Below are 21378 nucleotides of genomic sequence, written 5' to 3'. Positions count from 1 at the left end.
ATCAATTCCAAACACAGCTCCTGTAGGTTTGTACTCCTTTGGAGGTTCACTCTGGCCCCTTCTTTTGGGGTTATTGGCATGTCGATTTTTCTGCTGATCTCTGCCTCTCTCCTTTTGTTTTTCACTGTTAGTAGGAAACTTAGTGTTATACCCCATTTTAACCGGGTTGAAGCGTAGTACAACATATTGGTGATTCCTATTTGTTTTATTTTAAGGAGTCGCCACCTAATTGATTTTAAGGTGAATTAGGGCACCTAATTATTAACTAAGGTAAAGCTAACTAAACCTCCGTTAATAGTCTGCTTAATCAGTGTGATTCTAGGTAAGGGTTCTATATTATCCTAAAGGGGTTAGGCATCCTTTAGAATCCGTTAACTACGGTTATCCGGCCAATCTTAGGTTAATTAATTGAGGTTTAAAATTTAAGAAAATAGCTTTTGAAAAAAATAATAATAACTTATAGCTAACAAAGTTTAAAATATTATTATATGAATGATGAACTCTATATGGTGAAAATAAGTACTTAATGTTCAGAGCGGTAATTCTAAATGATAGAATCTACCCCTTTCTAATCCTACATGAATCATAGGTTCTCCACCTAATTTTAAGCCACGCACAATCCAAAACGCAGACAAATTAGCAATCATAAAAATGAATGAAAGAAAATGAATGATAAGGAAAAAAAAAGAATAAAATGTTACAGGCGGCCTCTAACGAATTTCGCCTGCCCGATGTGATCTAAGAATTGCGGAACGAGATGACTCTATGGATGGGTGTGCCGAGTCTCATCTTGAGACTTTGTTTTGATAAAGTCCCGAATTAAGACTCCGTTTGCTCCGATGTGTACATGTAAAAGAAAGGGGAAAAGAGACAAAGATTAGGATCCAACTGTGACAAAATCTATTATTGTTCTAAGAAAAAGTAACAGATTAATTAGTTCCTTCTTTACTTTAACCCAAGTATAGAAAACAACAAAAAGAAGCTAAAAACATGAGCGACATTATTTTCGTTAAAACGGAAAGGAAACGAGTGAATAAAAGGGGTCAACATGGGAAAAGGAATGCTGAAAATACATACTTGGCACGCACAAAACTAAAAGAGAAATTACACATCAGACCATTAAATCACACTAAATTCCATCAAAGAAATAACCACAGTAAAGGCCTGAAGCATACTAACCATATTCAGACCAACTACTAACAATGACCATATACTAACTAGATACAAATGAAGCAAATAGCATCCAAAGCAAACAAGCAGAGATTAAATAGAACTAGACAGAAAAGGGGAAGAAGGTGTTTACTAAAACTAAACTAAACTATCATACCTAAACATGCTTAAACACATAAACAGGCTAACACTGAAACATATCTAACTAAACATGAATCGAACTTAGCATATAAACATGAGAACACATCTTAACTGCTAAAACTGAAATCAGATAAATAAAGAAGAGTTGCTCACATACTTAAATAGACCAAACCAAATCATTCTACTTAAACATGCTTAAAACACCCAAATAGACTATCACAGAAACAGACCCGTCTATCGAATTAAAATAACTTAACTAAACTAACATACTCGAATCACGGAATAGTAAACCAAAAATACCACAGGGCAACCAAAGAATGAAAAACAAATAAATAAAGGGAATGGAGAATTACCTGCTTCGGGTGCAGCGAAGTGAGGCTTTGAGTCTCCGATCTACCTCGAAAGACTGCCAAATCAGAGCTTGCGAGGCACGGGTTCACAGCAACAACAGAGCAAACGAAAAGCAGGGAAATTGTCTTAGTATTTTTTGACTCGATATGCAGAAATAGAGCTGATGTACTAATATTGCTTAGGGGATTTTTGCCACTGGAAAACTTGTTCTTCAATGAACCCAGCAACAATTATTTATAGGATTCCTTTTGGTTTGAGCTAGGGTTTTCGTTTTTTTTTTTAAGAAGAGAAAGAGGAGCGGGAAGAGGAAAGGAGCGGGGGGACAGAGGGAAGTGGGAGAGACAGGCGTGGGGGACAGCGGGAAGTGGGGGGAAAGAGGAGCGAGAGAGAGAGAGAGATGAAGGAGGAGCGGGAGAGAGAGCAAAAGGGGGAGGGTGAGTGCGGCCGAGGAGCAAGAGATGAAACCCTTAGGGGTTTCATTTTGTTAAAATGAGAATTGGGTTGGGTCGTGGGTTAATGGACTGGGTCAATTTTCTTTTGGGATGAATTGGCTGAAAATGTGGGTTGGGCGGATGAAAATAATGGGTTAACTGATTTGGGTTGGTTGTTTTAAAATATTGGGCTGGATGGAAGAAATTTATTTGGCTTCTAAATTTAGATAAGAAACCCATTTTAAATTAATCATATACTGAGTGTGCTAAAATATCCCCTAATATAAAGTGTGTATTTATTAGTATTTAGATGAAAATAAAATGACGTTGTAATAGTCGTGATATAATATTTTGAAGATAAATAAACGCTATCATTTAATTGTGCGAAATAAATGCGATGCGTATGCATAAGGTAGTAAAAATGCTGAAACGCAAATTATGATAATACTGGTAATAATAATAATAACAAATAATAATAAGAATAATAATAATAATAGTAATAATAATAATAATAATAATAATAATAATAATAATGGTAGTAGTGACGGTAGTAAAAGATAATGACAGGATAATGAAATGCCGGTATTAATAAAAGCTAATAATTATAGTAAAAAATGCAAATAATTATTTTTTAAAGTTGCCAAAATATTAGAAGCAAAAAATAGGTATTTCGGAGGAAAGGTGGGACAAAATTGGGTGTCAACAACTTGTCCCTCTTTGCCCGGTAATGATGAAAGAATTTTCGGGCAAAGACGTTGACTTAGTAGCCTATTTTGTCCCGGCTAAAGGATTTTGGAGGACTAACGGTAAAGAAAAATTTGAGAGGATTACGGCCGAACTCCGGTCTCCGAGTTGCCTACATATCTCGGGCTGCATGAGAATCAGGCCGTGTGTAGTTCTGGGATGACTACGACCCCTATGAATAACAAATCCCGATTGGTGCGAATCTTTGCAAAATATTGTCCCAGTGTCGAATTATGATGGCACTGGGTATTATGGTAGAACTCGAAAATTCTGCTGGAATGTGAGCGGGATATTTGGAGTTGGAGGCGAGTGTTCGAGGTAGATCTTTGACCCTTGTCGGGAAGTCTGCTTACCCTTCCCAACGCATTGCCCCAGTTCGCTGCCGAAGGAATAGTTCCACGTTGCGCTAAAGCTCCTACGAAACTTAAGCTACATAAAATTGTCAGTAAAAATAAATATTGAAAGTAAAGCGATGCAAATAATCCAATAAAAAGCTGCAATGGTTTAAATAAATGATAGCCTTTGCTGAGGTTAATGCAAATGAGGTTCTAGGCCGATGATTCATGAGAATGATGCCTATTTGGCGATGATTAATGAAGCCTTAAACCGGAGGGGCTATTTAAACTCGACAGATTTATGAAAAATGAGGCTTTCTAAGCCGGCATAATGCGGTGCGTTTGCAGGGCATTCGAAAATAATAATGTAATGCATGTGCGGTGCGTCTGTGAGCATACGCAGGACATTTGAAAAATAATAAAGCAATGCAGGTGCGGTGCATTTGCGAGCATTCGCAAGGCACTTGAAGGTAATAAAGCAATGAAGGTGCGGTGAGGTGCGTCTACGAGCATACGCAGGGTATTTGAAAAAATAATAAAGCAATGCATGTGTGCGGTGCAATGCGTCTGCGAGCATACGCAGAGCATTTGAAAATAATAAAGCAATGCAGGTGCGTCTGCGAGCATACGCAGAGCATTTGAAAATAGTGCAGGTGCGGTGCGATGCGTCTGCGACCATACGCAGAGCACTTGAAAATAATAAAGCAATGCGGGTGCGGTGCAATGCGTCTGCGAGCATACGCAGGGCATTTGAAAACAATAAAGCAATGCAGGTGCGGTGCAATGCATCTGCGAGCGTACGCAGAGCATTAATAAAGCAATGCATGTGTGCGGTGCAATGCGTCTGCGAGCATACGCAGAGCATTTGAAAATAATAAAGCACTGCAGGTGCGGTGCCAATGCTTCTGCGATCATACGCAGGGCATTTGAAAACAATAAAGCAATGCAGGTACGGTGCAATGTGTCTGCGAGCATACGCAGGGCATTTGAAAATAATAGAGCGATGCAGGTGCGGTGCAATGCATCTGCGAGCATGCGCAGGGCATTTGAACATAATAAAGCGATACATGTGCGGTGCAATGCGTCTGCGAGCATACGCAGGGCATTTGAAAATAATAAAGCGATGCGGGTGCGGTGCAATGCGTCTACGAGCATACACAGGGCATTTGAAAATAATAAAGCAATGCGTCTGCGAGCATACGCAGGGCATTTGAAAATAATAAAGCAATGTGGGTGCGGTGCAATGCGTCTGCGAGCATACCCAGGGCATTTGAAAATAATAAAGCAATGCGGGTGCGGTGCAATGCGTCTGCGAGCATACGCAGGGCATTTGAAAATAATAAAGCAATACGGGTGTGGTGCAATGCGTCTGCGAGCATACGCAGGGCATTTGAAAATAATAAAGCAATGCAGGTGCGGTGCAATGCGTCTGCGAGCATACGCAGGGCATTTGAAAATAACAAAGCAATGCAGGTGCGGTGCAATGCGTCTGCGAGCATACGCAGAGCATTTGAAAATAATAAAGCAATACGGGTGCGGTGCAATGCGTCTTCGAGCATACGCAGGGCATTTGAAAATAATAAAGCAATGCGGGTGCGGTGAAATGCGTCTGCGAGCATACGCAGGGCATTTGAAAATAATAAAGCAATGCAGGTGCGGTGCAATGCGTCTGCGAGCATACGCAGGGCATTTGAAAATAATAAAGCACGGCGGGTGCGGTGCAATGCGTCTGCGAGCATACGTAGTGCATTTGAAAATAATAAAGCAATGCAGGTGCGGTGCAATGCGTCTGCGAGCATACGCAGGGCATTTGAAAATAATAAAACAATGCGGGTGCGGTACAATGCATCTGCGAGCATATGCAGAGCATTTGAAAATAATAAAGCAATGCAGGTGCGGTGCAATGCATCTGCGAGCATACGCAGAGCATTTGAAAATAATAAAGCAATGCAGGTGCGGTGCAATGCGTCTGCGAGCATACGCAGAGCATTTGAAAATAATAAAGCAATGCATGTGCGGTGTACTTGCGAGCATTCACAAGGCATTTGAAAATAATAAAGCAATATATATGTGGTGCATTTGAAAGTAGTAATACATGTGCAGTGCGGGGTATTTCAAAGCAATAGGAAAAATTTGTGCATCGATACGTTTGAAAGAATTTTCGCAAGACTAAAGCATTAATTCATTGCAAATCTTGAAAATTGTTGATACTCGAGAAGCATAATTGTTATAAGAAAGCTCAAACCGTTCAACGTGCCATCCTTGCAAGGCTGTACATATTTTAGCTTCCGCAACTTGGAAATCTGCATCCAAAGAAAATTTGTAAGTTTTGGGAGGGGGTTGATTCGTGTTGACTTTGAAGATCTGGCTCTTGGCGCTTCATGCCTCCAACTTTGTCTGGACTTGTAACCTCCGCTCATTCTTAAGTCTTGACCAACTAATAAAACGATCTGATTGAAAATCATATTATTTCAAAATAAAATATGCATAGTAAAATATGTGTATAGTGATAAATAATTTCTGCTGAACTTGGAACTGTGACACATTGTGAAACAAAGCGAATGCCTTTTCTCCGAAGTTTTCCTCTGTCTGCTGACCAAAACTCTTCACATCTCTCGATGTCGCTTGTGATGATGCCCTTAAAAATTTGTCCCAGTTTCTGGCATAGGACGATGTGGGACTTTAAAAATGACGAGACCGAGCCTGACATAGGCTGCCTACGTATCCCACTAAGGGAATCAGGTCAAGCGTAGTTCAAATTACAAGCAGAAATAAAATTGAGATTTTCTAATAATGTGACCGAGGCCTATGTGGGCCGCCTACGTATCCCACCATGGGAATCAGGTCAGGCGTAGTTCATGTTACAAGCAAAATAAAATTGAAGTCTTCTAATAATGAGACCGAGCCTTATATAGGCTGCCTACGTATCCCACTAAGGGAATCAGGTCAGGCATAGTTCATATTACAAGCAGAAATAAAATTGAGATTTTCTAATAATGTGACCGAGGCCTATGTGGGCCACTTACGTATCCCACCATGGGAATCAGGTCAGGCGTAGTTCATATTTAGAGATGAAAAGAAGTCTCTGAAAGGGTTTGACGATATTGAGTTCAGGTGTGAGGTACGGGTAGAAACGTTTGATGAGAGGTGACTCCTGTTTATGGCTGGATAAAATGGTTAGTGCTCAACTATAAAGTACGATGAATTGTTAAACATAATGCAAACTCTCTTTAGACAATAAGAAGATGCCTTCAGACAATGAAGATGGTGTCTTTGGCTATGATGTCTTAGGGTCATGATACAAGAAATAAGATCCTTAGGCCATGAAATGGTGTCTTTAGGCCATGAAAATGATGCCCTTAGACAATGACGCCTTTGGATGATGATACACAAAGTAAATTCTTTAGGCCATGAAATGTTGCCTTTAGGCTATGAAAATGATGCCTTTAGACTATGATGCCCTTGGATAGTTAAAATGATAATTATGAGTAAAGAGAGTGTATCTGTTTTGAGAAGGCAGTGCTCAGCCCTAATGTAGAAACATCGAGAGGACGGTGCTCAATCCGTGCTAAATATAGTATAAGGCGGTGCTCAGCCTTATGCAGAAACATCAAGAGGGCGGTGCTCAGCCCATGCAACAGATAGAAGGCGGTGCTCATCCTTTGCAGAAACGTCAAGAGGGCGGTGCTCAACCCATGCAACAGATAGAAGGCGGTGCTCAGCCTTATGCAGAACATCAAGAGGGCGGTGCTCAGCCCATGCAACATATAAAGGCGGTGGTCAGCCTTACGCATAAATATCAAGAGGGCGGTGCTCAGCCCATGCAACAGATAGAAGGCAGTGCTCAGCCTTATGCAACAGATAGAAGGCGGTGCTCAGCCTTATGCAGAAACATCAAGAGGGCGGTGCTCAGCCCATGCAGAACATCAAGAGGGCGGTGCTCAGTCCATGCAACAGATAGAAGGCAGTGCTCAGCCTTATGCAATAGATAGAAGGCGGTGCTCAGCCTTATGCAGAAACATCAAGAGGGCGGTGCTCAGCCCATGCAACAGCTAGAAGGCGGTGCTCAGCCCATGCAACAGCTAGAAGGCGGTGCTCAGCCCATGCAACATATAGAAGGCGGTGCTCAGCCTTATGCAGAAATTTCGAGAGGGGCGGTGCTCAGCCCATGCAACATATAGAAGGCGGTGCTCAGCCTTATGCAGAAACTTTGAGAGGGCGGTGCTCAGCCCATGCAACATATAGAAGGCAGTGCTCAGCCTCATGCAAAAAAATCAAGAGGGCGGTGCTCAGCCTTTTGCAGAAATTCCAAAGGGGCGGTGCACAGTCCATGTCATTTGCAACATTTCTGATGATATAGAATGTTTGCGAGGTTGTACGATAATACAGGATATACGAAGTAACAAGGGACGAACCAAGGAGAGATACGCCGGGTTTAATGGCTAAATCATAGCAAAGGAGGCGACTAAGTTGAGATGAAGAGACGGCAAAAATACTGAGGGTGGCGGCTGTAGGAAAATGTTTAGGTTTTGGGTAAGTGGGGTAGTTTGGCTAACCGGAGGTTGAGGAATATAGGGCGTGGTGAAAGGTAGCGGATTGGCTTGTTGGAAGTTAACTTGTTAGGGGTTGTTTGATTGAGGGTCATTTTATTGCGGGATGGTCTATTGTATGTTGGTTTGTTGCGGGGTGGTTTGTTACGGGATGGTTTGTTGTGAGCGGATCGGTGGTGAATTGGTAATGCAAAGCAGAGGGTTTGAGGGAAAAGGCTGGGGGCGAGCGGATCAACCGGCGAAAGAGACAGTGGGATTGTTGCGCTCGTTCTTTGTTCGTGCGGAGGAGTGTTGAGGGTAAGGGATAGGTTGGTGAGATTTCGCAGTCGCTCAATCTCACTTTGCATATTGGCTATTTGCTGCATCAGTTGGGCAATGAGTTCGTCATTCTCTCCTCTGGAAGCCTCGGGTTTGTCTTTTGGAACGGTGACGAGTCCCAAGCCAGTCTGTTCGGATGCCCCTGAATCATTCATATCATTGGACGCGTGTGCCTTTGGTCTTGTGAAGTACGGGTGGTCTGCCAGCTCGCAGTCAACACGAATCAACCTTTGGGGGGAATAATTAAAATAAGATAAAACCTTTAAAAATGAAGAAAACTGTGTTAGTATAGTGCGAATGACTGCTGATTTAAATAAAATAATGCGAACATTGAGCAAATAATATTGAAAGAAACACATATTGGATAGCAAACAAAACACATATTGCACAGCAAACCAATCACATAGTAAAAAAGGAGATATAGCAAACAGAGCGCAACCTATTATGCAAGGGACCTCTATTGTGCCAGAGGTAAGCCTAATGCCAAATATTCGGAATTATGATAGAGTGATCCAAGCCGTTTAATTGTAACATTTGAGTTTGGAAATAAAAGAGGCCAAATTCTATTGAATAAAATAAAGCGAGTACATCAAATAAACCAGAAGACATCAAAGATAGCATAATACAGAGGCAATACTAAACTTGGCCTAAATTTGCATTTGATCATGCTGGCGGCTGAGCTGAAGATGATGCTCCATCATTGCTAGGCCCCGCTCCCATACTTCCAAAATATTGCATTATGTTCGTCATTTGATCCCACATCTCGGGAGTGACAACCCTGGCCCCTAAGCGAGCATGTTTTATCCAAATTGTATTTACTTTGTCTTCGAAACTTGATTCGCCTGCTGGGCTAGGCTCTATGTTACCATAATCTTCGTGCAGTCATGCGTGATATTCTGGAATACCTCCCGCCGGTCCAACCCCAATGCTTATTGGATCAATGTTAACCCATTCATCGAAAATTAGGCCAGCTCTAGGAATTCTGAAGTCCGGCCCAAAAAGTATTTCAGAACCGCTCATGTCAACTTGGAGAGGGATTACTTGATCTATACCAAACTGCCGAAGCACGCGTATCGGGGCGTATGGCAGGAGGCCTTTCAGCCCAATAAGCTCAATGTAATAAAGTTTCCTTCCTCTTATGTAGGCAGTGGTACAGGGTAACAAAGGATACTTTCATTGGATTTGATCGCCCGTTCGGGAAGCCATGAACCTATACCAATCGTGAGTGCCAACCGGAGATACGAACGGTTTCGTCCTTTTATAAAAACTACCAATTTTGTTTGACTCACTAAAGCATATATCTGCCATATTCGGGCGTTGATAGAAATGCTCCATTGCCCACATCTGGAGGAGAAGATTGCAACCCTCAAAAAAGCTTGCTTTTCCCCGTTTACACTTTCCTAAAGCCCGGAGTATTTCCGCCAAAATCATTGGAACCAAAGTGAGTTGCGCACCACCAACCCCTTCAAAGAGTGCTCGAGCCACAGAACAAATGTAGGTGCTGATCTTGTCGTATTCACGTGGGAATACCAAAATCCCAAGTAAGGCTACAACGAATACGATGGGTCGTCTAGCTTGCCAATGAGCGGGAGTGCACGAAAATTCCTTTTTGAACAATTTGTACCCGTCTTGACGCCCATACCTCTCATATAAATAGTCCAACGATACCCAATTATCTTCGAAGCATTGAAGTTCCTTTGTGTTTTTCAACCCCAAATAGCGGAGAAATTTCTTTCCCGATTGATTGTGCGGGATAATCTGACCCTTCCCTTGGTATTTTAAGTTCGTGAAGTAGCTTATCTCTTTCAACGTGCGTGTTAGCTCAAAGTCTTTAAATTTGAAAACCACTCAGTCAGGGTCCCAAAATTGGAGTAAAGCTCTAACTATATGCTTGTCCGGAGTGATCTGAAACAACGAAGGGAGGAACTTCAACATCCTTGTGACCGCCAGTCTACTACCCAACTCTAAATCTTCCCACCATACCCTCAACTTGCTCGGGACGCCACTGACCATCTTAATTTTGGGAATCTGCGGGACGAAATTCATCCTAAAAAAAAATGAATTTCCCAAACTCGAAGTGTCATGATTAGGCTTGGATCCTTCTATCACTATCGCGTTACACATAATATGCTTGTCGGTCGTTGGGTTATGCAAACCCGTCGACAATTTGGTAGGTTTCCTAATTGTGGAACCGATACCTAGGATCGACCCACCTAAGGTTTATGCATGCATGACTTAATAAAATTGGTAGCAAAGCTCTATCTTAAGTTTTCTAAGATTTGGCTTACTAGACACAAGGTTCCCGAGCGGACTACTCGAATGAGAAGGCTACGCGGTCCCCGTTATTCGGGCACCCCGCGCATACGCCAACTCTCCTAAAATTTGGATTCTATGAAGAAATTTGCGGGTGCGCAAAACACACCTCGCATGTACGTGTGATAGTGTGAAGTTTCCAGAAATGGAGGAAATATGAACGGAATGCCAATTTAAGGAAAGCAGTAACATAGAAAATTTGTCAGAATAAAACAACCATTTAAAAGCACATAAGAAAACAATGAAGCAAAAATAAAGGCAAAACACCCAAAACATCCAATTAAATAATTATTAACCTAAGTCGTTATGGTTAAGAACCTAAAGTTCCCCAGCGGAGTCGCCAAGCTGTTATACCTCATTTTAACCGGGTTGAAGCGGAGTACAACATATTGGTGATTCCTATTTGTTTTATTTTAAGGAGTCGCCACCTAATTGATTTTAAGGTGAATTAGGGCACCTAATTATTAACTAAGGTAAAGCTAACTAAACCTCTGTTAATAGTCTGCTTAATCAGTGTAATTCTAGGTAAGGGTTCTATATTATCCTAAAGGGAGGGGGTTAGGCATCCTTTAGAATCCGTTAACTACGGTTATCCGGCCAATCTTAGGTTAATTAATTGAGGTTTAAAATTTAAGAAAATAGCTTTTGAAAAAAAAAAAAAGATAACTTATAGCTAACAAAGTTTAAAATATTATTATATGAATGATAAACTCTATATGGTGAAAATAAGTACTTAATGTTCAGAGCGGTAATCCTAAATGATAGAATCTACCCCTTTCTAATCCTACATGAATCATAAGTTCTCCACCTAATTTTAAGCCACGCACAATCCAAAACGCAGACAAATTAGCAATCATAAAAATGAATGAAAGAAAATGAATGATAAGGAAAAAAAAAAAATAAAATGTTACAGGCGGCCTCTAACGAATTTCGCCTGCCCGATGTGATCTAAGAATTGCGGAAAGAGATGACTCTATGGATGGGTGTGCCGAGTCTCATCTTGAGACTTTGTTTTGATAAAGTCCCGAATTAAGACTCTGTTTGCTCCTATGTGTACATGTAAAAGAAAGGGGAAAAGAGATAAAGATTAGCATCCAACTGTGACAAAAGCTATTATTGTTCTAAGAAAACGTAACAGATTAATTAGTTCCTTCTTTACTTTAACCCAAGTATAGAAAACAACAAAAAGAAGCTAAAAACATGAGAGACATTATTTTCGTTAAAACGGAAAGGAAACGAGTGAATAAAAGGGGTCAACATGGGAAAAGGAATGCTGAAATACATACTTGGCACGCACAGAACTAAAAGAGAAATTACACATCAGACCATTAAATCACACTAAATTCCATCAAAGAAATAACCACAGTAAAGGCCTGAAGCATACTAACCATATTCAGACCAACTACTAACAATGACCATATACTAACTAGATACAAATGAAGCAAATAGCATCCAAAGCAAACAAGCAGAGATTAAATAGAACTAGACAGATAAGGGGAAGAAGGTGTTTACTAAAACTAAACTAAACTATCATACCTAAACATGCTTAAACACATAAACAGGCTAACACTGAAACGTATCTAACTAAACATGAATCGAACTTAGCATATAAACATGAGAACACATCTTAACTGCTAAAACTGAAATCAGCTAAATAAAGAAGAGTTGCTCACATACTTAAATAGACCAAACCAAATCATTCTACTTAAACATGCTTAAAACACCCAAACAGACTATCACAGAAACAGACCCGTCTATCGAACTAAAATAACTTAACTAAACTAACATACTCGAATCACGGAATAGTAAACCAAAAATACCACAGGGCAACCAAAGAATTAAAAACAAATAAATAAAGGGAATGGAGAATTACCTGTTTCAGGTGCAGCGAAATGAGGCTTTGAGTCTCCGATCTACCTCGAAAGACTGCCAAATCAGAGCTTGCGAGGCACGGGTTCACGGCAACAACAGAGCAAACGAAAAGCAGGGAAATTGTCTTAGTATTTTTTGACTCGATATGCAGAAATAGAGCTGATGTACTAATATTGCTTAGGGGATTTTTGCCACTGGAAAACTTGTTCTTCGACGAACCCAGCAACGATTATTTATAGGATTCCTTTTGGTTTGAGCTAGGGTTTTCGTTTTTTTTTTAAGAAAAGAGAGAGGAGCGGGAAGAGGAAAGGAGCGGGGGGACAGAGGGAAGTGGGAGAGACAGGCGTGGGGGACAGCGGGAAGTGGGGGGAAAGAGGAGCGAGAGAGAGAGAAAGAGACGAAGGAGGAGCGGGAGAGAGAGCAAAAGGGGGAGGGTGAGTGCGGCCGAGGAGCAAGAGATGAAACCCTTAGGGGTTTCATTTTGTTAAAATGAGAATTGGGCCGGGTCGTGGGTTAATGGACTGGGTCAATTTTCTTTTGGGCTGAATTGGCTGAAAATGTGGGCTGGGCGGATGAAAATAATGGGTTAACTGATTTGGGTTGGTTGTTTTAAAATATTGGGTTGGATGGAAGAAATTTATTTGGCTTCTAAATTTAGATAAGAAACCCATTTTAAATTAATCATATACTGAGTGTGCTAAAATATCCCCTAATATAAAGTGTGTATTTATTTGTATTTAGATGAAAATAAAATGACGTTGTAATAGCCGTGCAATAATATTTTGAAAATAAATAAACGCTATCATTTAATTGTGCGAAATAAATGCGATGCGTATGCATAAGGTAGTAAAAATGCTGAAACGCAAATTATGATAATACTGGTAATAATAATAATAATAACAAATAATAATAATAATAATAATAATAATAGTAATAATAATAATGGTAGTAGTGACGGTAGTAAAAGATAATGACAGGATAATGAAATGCCGGTATTAATAAAAGCTAATAATTATAGTAAAAAATGCAAATAATTATTTTTTAAAGTTGCCAAAATATTAGAAGCGAAAAATAGGTATTTCGGAGGAAAGGTGGGACAAAATTGGGTGTCAACACTTAGCATTCTCCTTTGTGTCAACTGTCACCATACTATTCCTCCCAGATTCATTTCTTTGATCCCCCTCCTTCTTTTCATCTTGCCTCTTTTTTTCTATCACTCTGCAATTAGCTAAGTTATGACCTAGCCTCCTGCAGTGTTTACAAAATTTCGGGATATTCTCATATTCAATCTTCTGGACAAATCCTTTAAGAGGGGAATCTTCATCTTCATCACCAACCCATACATTATGAATTAGCGGTTTCGACAAATCTATTTCAATTCTAACTTTCGCCATACTAGGTCGGTTCAGATTTCTAGTAGCAATATCAAGTTCTAGCGGTATGCCAGCATCTCTAACAATTTGTTCAATACAGTTCCAGTTATGCATATGAAATGGCAAACCTGATAGAAGTGCCCATACTGGCACAATAGGCAGATCCTCATCAGGTTTGAAATACCTTCAAGTTCAATCATTCTCTTATATAGGATAACATTGAGGTCGTCATCATTGGTAAAGTTCAAGAACACATTGAAATTGTCATAAACTCCTATTCTGACAGATCCTTTCAACGAGAATTTCTCTGAGAATCGGGAGCGAATAGCATCTATCTGAGGTCGACTTTTGATGAATCGACCCACTAAAGTTCTCTTGCATTGACTAGCCAAGATCCCATAATAATCTCTGGTTTTAAAAATCACAGCATGCATTCCATTGTGAGTGGTTCTCCTTGCCTTGGTCGGTTGTTCTTGGTGAATAAGATTCACAGAGGAACAAGGCGATTCTGTCATAGATTGTGCATAGGAGACTTGTTTCCTTAAAATTTCTTGAGGGGTTCTGTTCGTGCCGAGAAGGGTTTCATTTTGGGCATCCACACGCGCCGGAGGGACGCCGGAGGGCTGCCCCATGAAGTGGAGCGTGGTCAGCAACCGCTCAAATTGGGTTTATAGCCGTTATGATGAGAGAGAGGGTCTGATGAGAGAGAATCTTTTTTTTTTTTTTGAACAGCATTACAATAATGTACTTAGTAAAATTTAATCATTTTGCTCTTACTCGTCGATACTGCTTCTTCAAAGTTTCAACTCGCCGATCGTGCAAATCGCTGGCCATTAGTAGAATAAGTGCAGTTAATTTGACATATAATTAAAACGTCAAATGGTTGAAAAGCCATCATTTCTATTTCACACGCATATATCTTAGGATTTATTCGAAATTTATGACTTTGGTCCCAATAATAAACCTCGTAATATCTCTTTATTAGGATTGAAGAATTTCAAAACTATCTCGTAATATCTCTTTATTAGGATTGAAGAATTTCAAAACTAGGAGTCGATTATTCGAGTTTTTGGGCTTTCTATTTGAATCCATGATGAGAATTATACATTTCATATTCTAATACGGTCTATTAATTCTTATAAAGATTTCAAGAAGTGGGTGTGTCCGGATAATCAGAAGTCTAGATAATTAGTTCTCATCCTTCAGCCAAAAAAATGTCAACGATAGCACCTTGCTTATTTCTTTTACTTTCAAGAATAAATGAAAATGATACTCCTATGTGTTTCCAATTTTAGCAAACGTGGTAGAACCATACTGAAATAATTAAGTCAAAAAATGAAGCAAATATATCTATCTTCCAACCAAGAAACACTGTACAAGTCACCCAAGCAGATATTCTTGTAATCTTTCGGAGGACACTCACCACCTAAAGAACAGTAGGTAGCAAAACTGTCCTCATCAGTCTTTGATGCTGTTGTTACTTATATATTCAAACATACTTCCAGAATCGCAAGCTTCCAAGTAAAATACCTAGTTAACAACATTGAATGTAAATATTATCGTCCAAACAAAAAAATAACACCAAGTTAGACCATACATTAATATAATTGGTTCAAACTAGCAGAAATAGCAATTGTTACCATTTTCTGATACGTCCCGGAAGCATGTTTTTTCTTCAATACATCATTCAGGTCAATGGCATAGATAGGTGGACCTACAGGCATTTCTAAAAATGACAAAAGATTAATAACTTTGTGTACGGGCAGTGTATATTTTTAACATTATTAATTTGATCAACAATAAAGGTGACTGTCTATAACAAGTCTAATATGGGAGTTGGCTAATAAACAGAAGAATTACACTATGTTCTATTTCAGAAATTAAATGATCTCGAGTACTAACCAATTTCACCAGGACTACCATGAGTCCATGATCACTATAGTAGATAAATATATAATCATTTGGACCACTGTTCACAACTTTTCCACAGCCCCCAGTTAGAGCGCTCTTGATTCCCAGGATAACAGCATAAAAGTTTTCAGCATTACAATGTTTTCCCGTGTAATCCTATCTCATAAACACAAATAAAATATGGAAAAAAAAAGAAAGAATTAAGTAATGATATCTTGACAAATATTAGAGAGAGAGAGTAAGAGTATGTACCATGGGTACTCCTTTATACACATCATGGCCATGGGGGTTATTGATGATGACTCCAGGTCTAGGGTTTCTAGGATTGTAAGCAATGTCATCGTACATGAATACGATGATGTTTGCAACTTTTAGACCTCCTTTCTTCAGTACTTGATAAGCATGGCATACATCAGCCTGAAATAAGGCCAAAGGAAGAAAATAATTAGAAAGGAATTAGAAGTTATTTGTTAATTAGCTGCTTGTATTCTACTCCTATCTATGACACCCAAAACTCCCATTAAGAGAAGAACAGAATCCTCCGCCATGTACAAGACAAATTTTGTAGTTTCTTTCCTTCCCACGTGGCTAGAAATAGTTAAACATAAATTAATTTTAACTCCCACATGATGAAAAAAGGTAAAAGCCCTGAGATGAAAGAATTGTTATTGAGGATGAAACTAGATCATATATGAGTTAGCGGTTTACTAAGGGAAATAAGTAGTTTGAACATTAATTCTTTGGCCCTTCCAATTTATGTGTAATAGTTAAGTTTGAAGGTCTTACTGCGAACGTTTGACCATACGGTCTTCAAATGCAATCCAATTGCACTATGTATATTTTAGTTAACTGTTTGAGAGTTGAAGTTGCAGTCTATTAATTGCAATTTCGATCCTACGCATCCAAATTTTCTCCCTTTATCCTCCATTCGCGGAACCATTTTCAAAGATAATTGTTGTTTAAACCGAGAAATAAAAAAAGAGATCAACTTATTCAACCTCAAATATGTTTGTATAGTGCCGCATTGAGATTAAAGGAGTAGTAAAATATTAAAATTGTAAGGAAGAATTGCAAATATCACCTGGTGTCTCTAATTATACCACTCATTTGATCCAGCTACCAACACAGCCCATTTAGTTCCAATTGAATTGTCATCTTCAATAATAATCTCTAGCATGTTACGACCATCGGCAGTACAAGATAGTAGGACAAAAAGTACACCTAGGAATGATGCACCGCCAATTTTTCGAACCATTTTCACACACTAAAAATGATTTGAACTTTAGAAAAGTTAGTAGCTGGAGCTAGTTTACTGCTTTGAATTAGTGATATGACCCCCACCTAGCTCAATGTCATTTACTAGGAGTCAAGCAAGGGAGCTCCAAGAGATGCAAGTCATGTTCATGAAGAAAGGGGCTTTGGAAGAGCTTGGAGAGAAGATGGCCAAAGCTTACAATGTTTGGGAAATAGCTTGGGAAGGCCTAGAAGACCAAGAGATGACCTCCTCTCAAAGTGGCTAGATGTTAAAGAGAGACATTTTTGCAAACTGTGGGCAAATCTTGGCCAAGGATGCAATTCTAGGCCAAGGGTTTAAATTGGAGGCCACATTTGCAAGTTATGACCATTGAATGAATGAAGACCCATGTTTGGGGTTAATTTTGCAAATTGTCACTTTTGGGCCTTTGGTGTAAAGCCCTAGACTGTAAATAGAAGACTTGTCTTATTTTCATCCTTAGCTTGAATTTTGAAGAACTTGAGAGTAATAGTTTGTTAGGTTATTAATCATAATATAGTTTGTTTGGTTGCATAATTCTAAATGTGATTCTTAGTTGCAAAGTGAATTGTTTATTTCCATTGGAATCATATTGAGTTGCTCATTTGTGGTCTTCCAAATTGGGTAATTCTTGAATTTCCAAATTACTAAGGTTCATTGATTGAAATCCCATTAGGAGGGTTTAGGTTTCACATACCTAAATTTGCCTATAAATTTCTTATCAATTGGGTCTAGTATTTATCCATCTATCTTTCTTCCATTCCTAATCTTCCTCGTTCCTATTTTCCATTTTCTTGTTCTTTAAGTTTTTAGAGTTTCATAGGTAGAATCTTATCATTTGGTATCAAGAGCTAGTTTAGAAGAGTGTTCTTACATTCTTCAATCCTTGGTTCAAAGAAAATTCAAATATATATATATATAAAATCCCAAAAAAATCCACATTCTAAAAACCCCAAAAAATTTGTTCTTGTTTCTCGAATTTGAAGTTATATTTGAGTTTGTTGATATCCAAAACCCCTAAACCCAAGATTTGAGTTCATTTGTTTAGGTTTGGAGTGAATCACCATTGTTGAGCTTTGAAGCTTTGAAAAATCAAAAGTGCGTTTAGTTGATTTTGGCAAAATTGAGCTTCGGTTGATATTGGGCTTTGTTAACTAGGCGGAAAGGGGCTTAGATCTGAAAATTGGGACAAAAACGAGTTGATTTGGACCACACTGGATTTTTGGGTGTTCTTCATTGTTCATCCTTGTTCTCGGTGAAGAAGAAGATAAGAAGGAAAGTTAGATCCAAGGAATCCAAGTCAAAAGTTGAAAAGCTGTTTTTCTAGACAAAAAAGGTAAATACAAGGTTCAGTGGGTCCCAAGAAGTCAGCAAATTCAGAAAATCTAGCACAATTCCTGAGCCAAATGAGGTACAGTCGAATTTCACTGAAGCTGCTGTCATCAAGTTGTATGGACCATATAATTTTATACGGCCCGTGAAACTTGGTCGTGAAATAGGGAGCCGATTTGGAGAGTTTATGTTACAATTTGGTCCTTCAAATATGACTGTATTATACGAACCGTATAATTTTATACGGCCAGTGAAACTTGGTCGTAAAATAGGAGCAGATTTGGAGAGTTGCTGTTACAATTTGGTCCTTCGAATATGGACGTATTATACGGACCGTATAAATTTATACGGCCGGTGAAACTTGGTCGTGAAATAGGAGCTATTTTAGAGAGTTTCTGTTCAATTTGATCTTTTGATGCGGACATTTTATACGGACCGTATAATATTATACGACCCCTGAAAGTTGGTCATGAAAGGTGATATTAGCCGTGAAAGTGGTCGTATAACACTATCTTCCACAACAATTCTAAGGTGATCGTTTCTTGATTCAACTTTGATTTCTTTCACTTCTAATTCATTTCAATTACAAAATTTTCTTAGGAGTGCTTGTTTGATTGTATCCCTAATCCTTTGGTAGGGAGCAAAAAACAAAAAAAAAACACACAAAGAGTATAGAAATTTAAAAAAATTAGTTGTTTCAAATTGATACCTTAGATCAATTGGGGCTTCATGGCTGCGTCTTCAATTTATCACCTACCGGGCCCGAAATTTTATTTATTTTTCGTTTTAGCATTCCATTTTCATTTTCTTGTGTCTCTCAACTAGTAACTATTTGGTAGTTGTTCCTACTTGTGTTTACTAGTTCTTGTGTCCGCATTTCTTTCGTGTTAATTTCTTTCAAGCTTTTCTTCGTTTTATTTCGTTGAAGTTTTATTGGCTCTTGTCTGTTTGCTTTTGAGTCGTCCTTCCTTCATCTTAACAAGAATCCATTCTACCACAAAGTACAAGCAACCGTGTGAATTCGATTGGTTAAGCGATTCATCAGCAACTTCGAAGGCGCACGGGAGTGTGGTAAGGTTTGAGAGTTGAATACGAGTGAAATGAGGCTTTTATTACTAATATTGTTTGCTAGTTTTGCAGGTCTTCATGTCTAACTAAGGAAATGAAATGCAAGAGGTAAGAGATATGTCATCCATAGCAAGTTCGTTGGCTATGATCATGAATTAACTATCGGGCATGACATCGAGGTTGGACGGTGTGGAGGGGACGTTGAGTGGTATAGATGCGTGGATAGTGCGAATTGAGAAGACTCGAGCGGATGGTTCGAGTAGAATGGGCACTCCACGTTTTCGTAATGAAGGTAATGGGGATAGAATACAAGATGCGATATCAACCATTACCCCGGGACTAGCACATACTTTGTGCAATCCCAACCCCACAACCACTATCGCCCAAAGAGTTCCACCACCCCAAACAATCAACTTTCCACGCCAAAACTCCACATTCCAAAACACCAATCAACAAACCTATCCCCAAGTTTACCAAAAAAAACCCGAATGAGGCAATCCCTCAAGTGATCTTACAACAATCACCCAAAGCTCCACCCCAAGCCCAAATACAAGATCCCTTTTCTTAACCAAAACCAATACCAACGCCCATACCAATACCCCATAAATGAAGATGAGCATGATGATTATCCACAAGATAGGTGGTGGGATGATAACCGGCAAGGAGGAAGGCGTGGAGAGATGAATAACCGAGGAAAGGGAGGAAGATGAGGCTTTGAGAGATTTTCGGGCCATAAACCTAGATTCCAAGTCATGTCGACCAAGGAAGGGCTCAAGCGTATGAAAACCGAGATGGCAAGACAATGACCGGACTTTGAACACAATTAAGGTCAATCTCCCTACTTTCCAAGGAGATAGCAACACGGAAGAGTTCCTTGAGTGGAAGCTACAAAGCGAACGCATCTTCCTCACTAACAATGTGTCTGAGGCCTTAAAGACAAAGTATGCCCTCACTCAATTTGAGGGATACGCTTCCACATGGTGGGAATCTAAGAAGCTACAAAGGGCTCAACAACACATCTATGATCTTCCAACTTGGAATAACTTGATTGAGCTCATGGAAACAAGGAGGCTTCCACCCACATATCGTCAAGATGCAATCAAAAGGGTGTATTTGTTGAAACAAGGGTTGAAAAGCGTGGAAGAGTACTTTAATGAGTTTGAGGACTTGTGGATTGTTATATCCCGTATTTTTGTACATTCGGAAAATTTGAAATAATTGTGACTTGTAAGAGATAAGGCCATATTTTGATTTTATTTAATATATATGTTGTTCATGAAAAAAAAATGTTGATGCGGAAATATGGAGGAAGGCCAAGGGAAAAATTGGAAATTTTGGAAATTAGCTTCGGGGATTACAAAAATTAGCCACAAATAATTGGGCTAAAAAAAAATAGAAAAGGAGGCCCAAATTAAGTGGGTGGCCGGCCATAGAGGCAAAAAAATGGGCCAAGCCCATGAAAATTATATCCATGTGATAAATGATTATAAAATAGGGCTTATCTTCATTATGGTTCAAGAAGTTTCAAGAAAAACAAAAAGAGAGAGATTAAGAGCAAGAAAAGGAGGGGGTTCGGCCCCAAGGAAAAAAAATCTTGAGCCTAAATCCTTGGTCCAAAAATTCATCTCTTTTTGAATTCCTACTAAGCTCAAGACCCTCTTCAACGTGGTATAATTTTTTAGGCGAGAAAACTACTTTTGTGGCAAGTGGAAAATTTAAGAAGAGGTCAAATTCTGTCCTCTTTAGGTTATGGAAGATATATATATATATATATATATATGTTGTAGTATGTGGAAATGAGTGAAAAGTATGAAATTTGTGTGTGTGTGTGTGTGTGTTGTGGCCGTGAGGTGCCTTATGGTGAAGGGGGAGATGAGTTGATTTTATTTATTATGTTAATTGTGTTGTTGTGGCCTTGTCATGTAAATAGAAGAATAACAATTCAAGTTGGCATGAAAATTGGTTGTTAAGTCGTTGTAGGAAATTATGTGATTTTATTATAGTTTTATGTAATTATGGAAATGGAATTGCTAAAATATGAATTGTTGTTGTTGATGAAATTGGAAGAAGAAAACGTGATGTTGTGACCTTGTCGCATTTGTGGAGATTTCAAGTGGAATATGGCGATAGTGGGATTGTAGAATATTTGGTAGAATTGTATGAAATGTTTTTGAATTGTATTTGGTTGATCTTGGA

At 39.1% G+C, this 21378-nt stretch overlaps 1 pseudogene; it reads right to left on the bottom strand.

Moving 5' to 3' along the window:
- The window catches only part of LOC132638376 (vacuolar-processing enzyme-like), a 66392-nt pseudogene extending 49628 nt beyond the window's left edge, over positions 1-16764 (bottom strand).
- Positions 16765-21378: the final 4614 nt, after the last annotated feature.

Source organism: Lycium barbarum, chromosome 4 (genome assembly GCF_019175385.1).
Source record: "Lycium barbarum isolate Lr01 chromosome 4, ASM1917538v2, whole genome shotgun sequence".
NCBI classification, from domain to species: Eukaryota; Viridiplantae; Streptophyta; class Magnoliopsida; order Solanales; family Solanaceae; genus Lycium; species Lycium barbarum.
The sequence above is the reverse complement of the archived record's forward strand: the minus strand, read 5'-3'. Positions and strand labels throughout refer to the sequence as shown.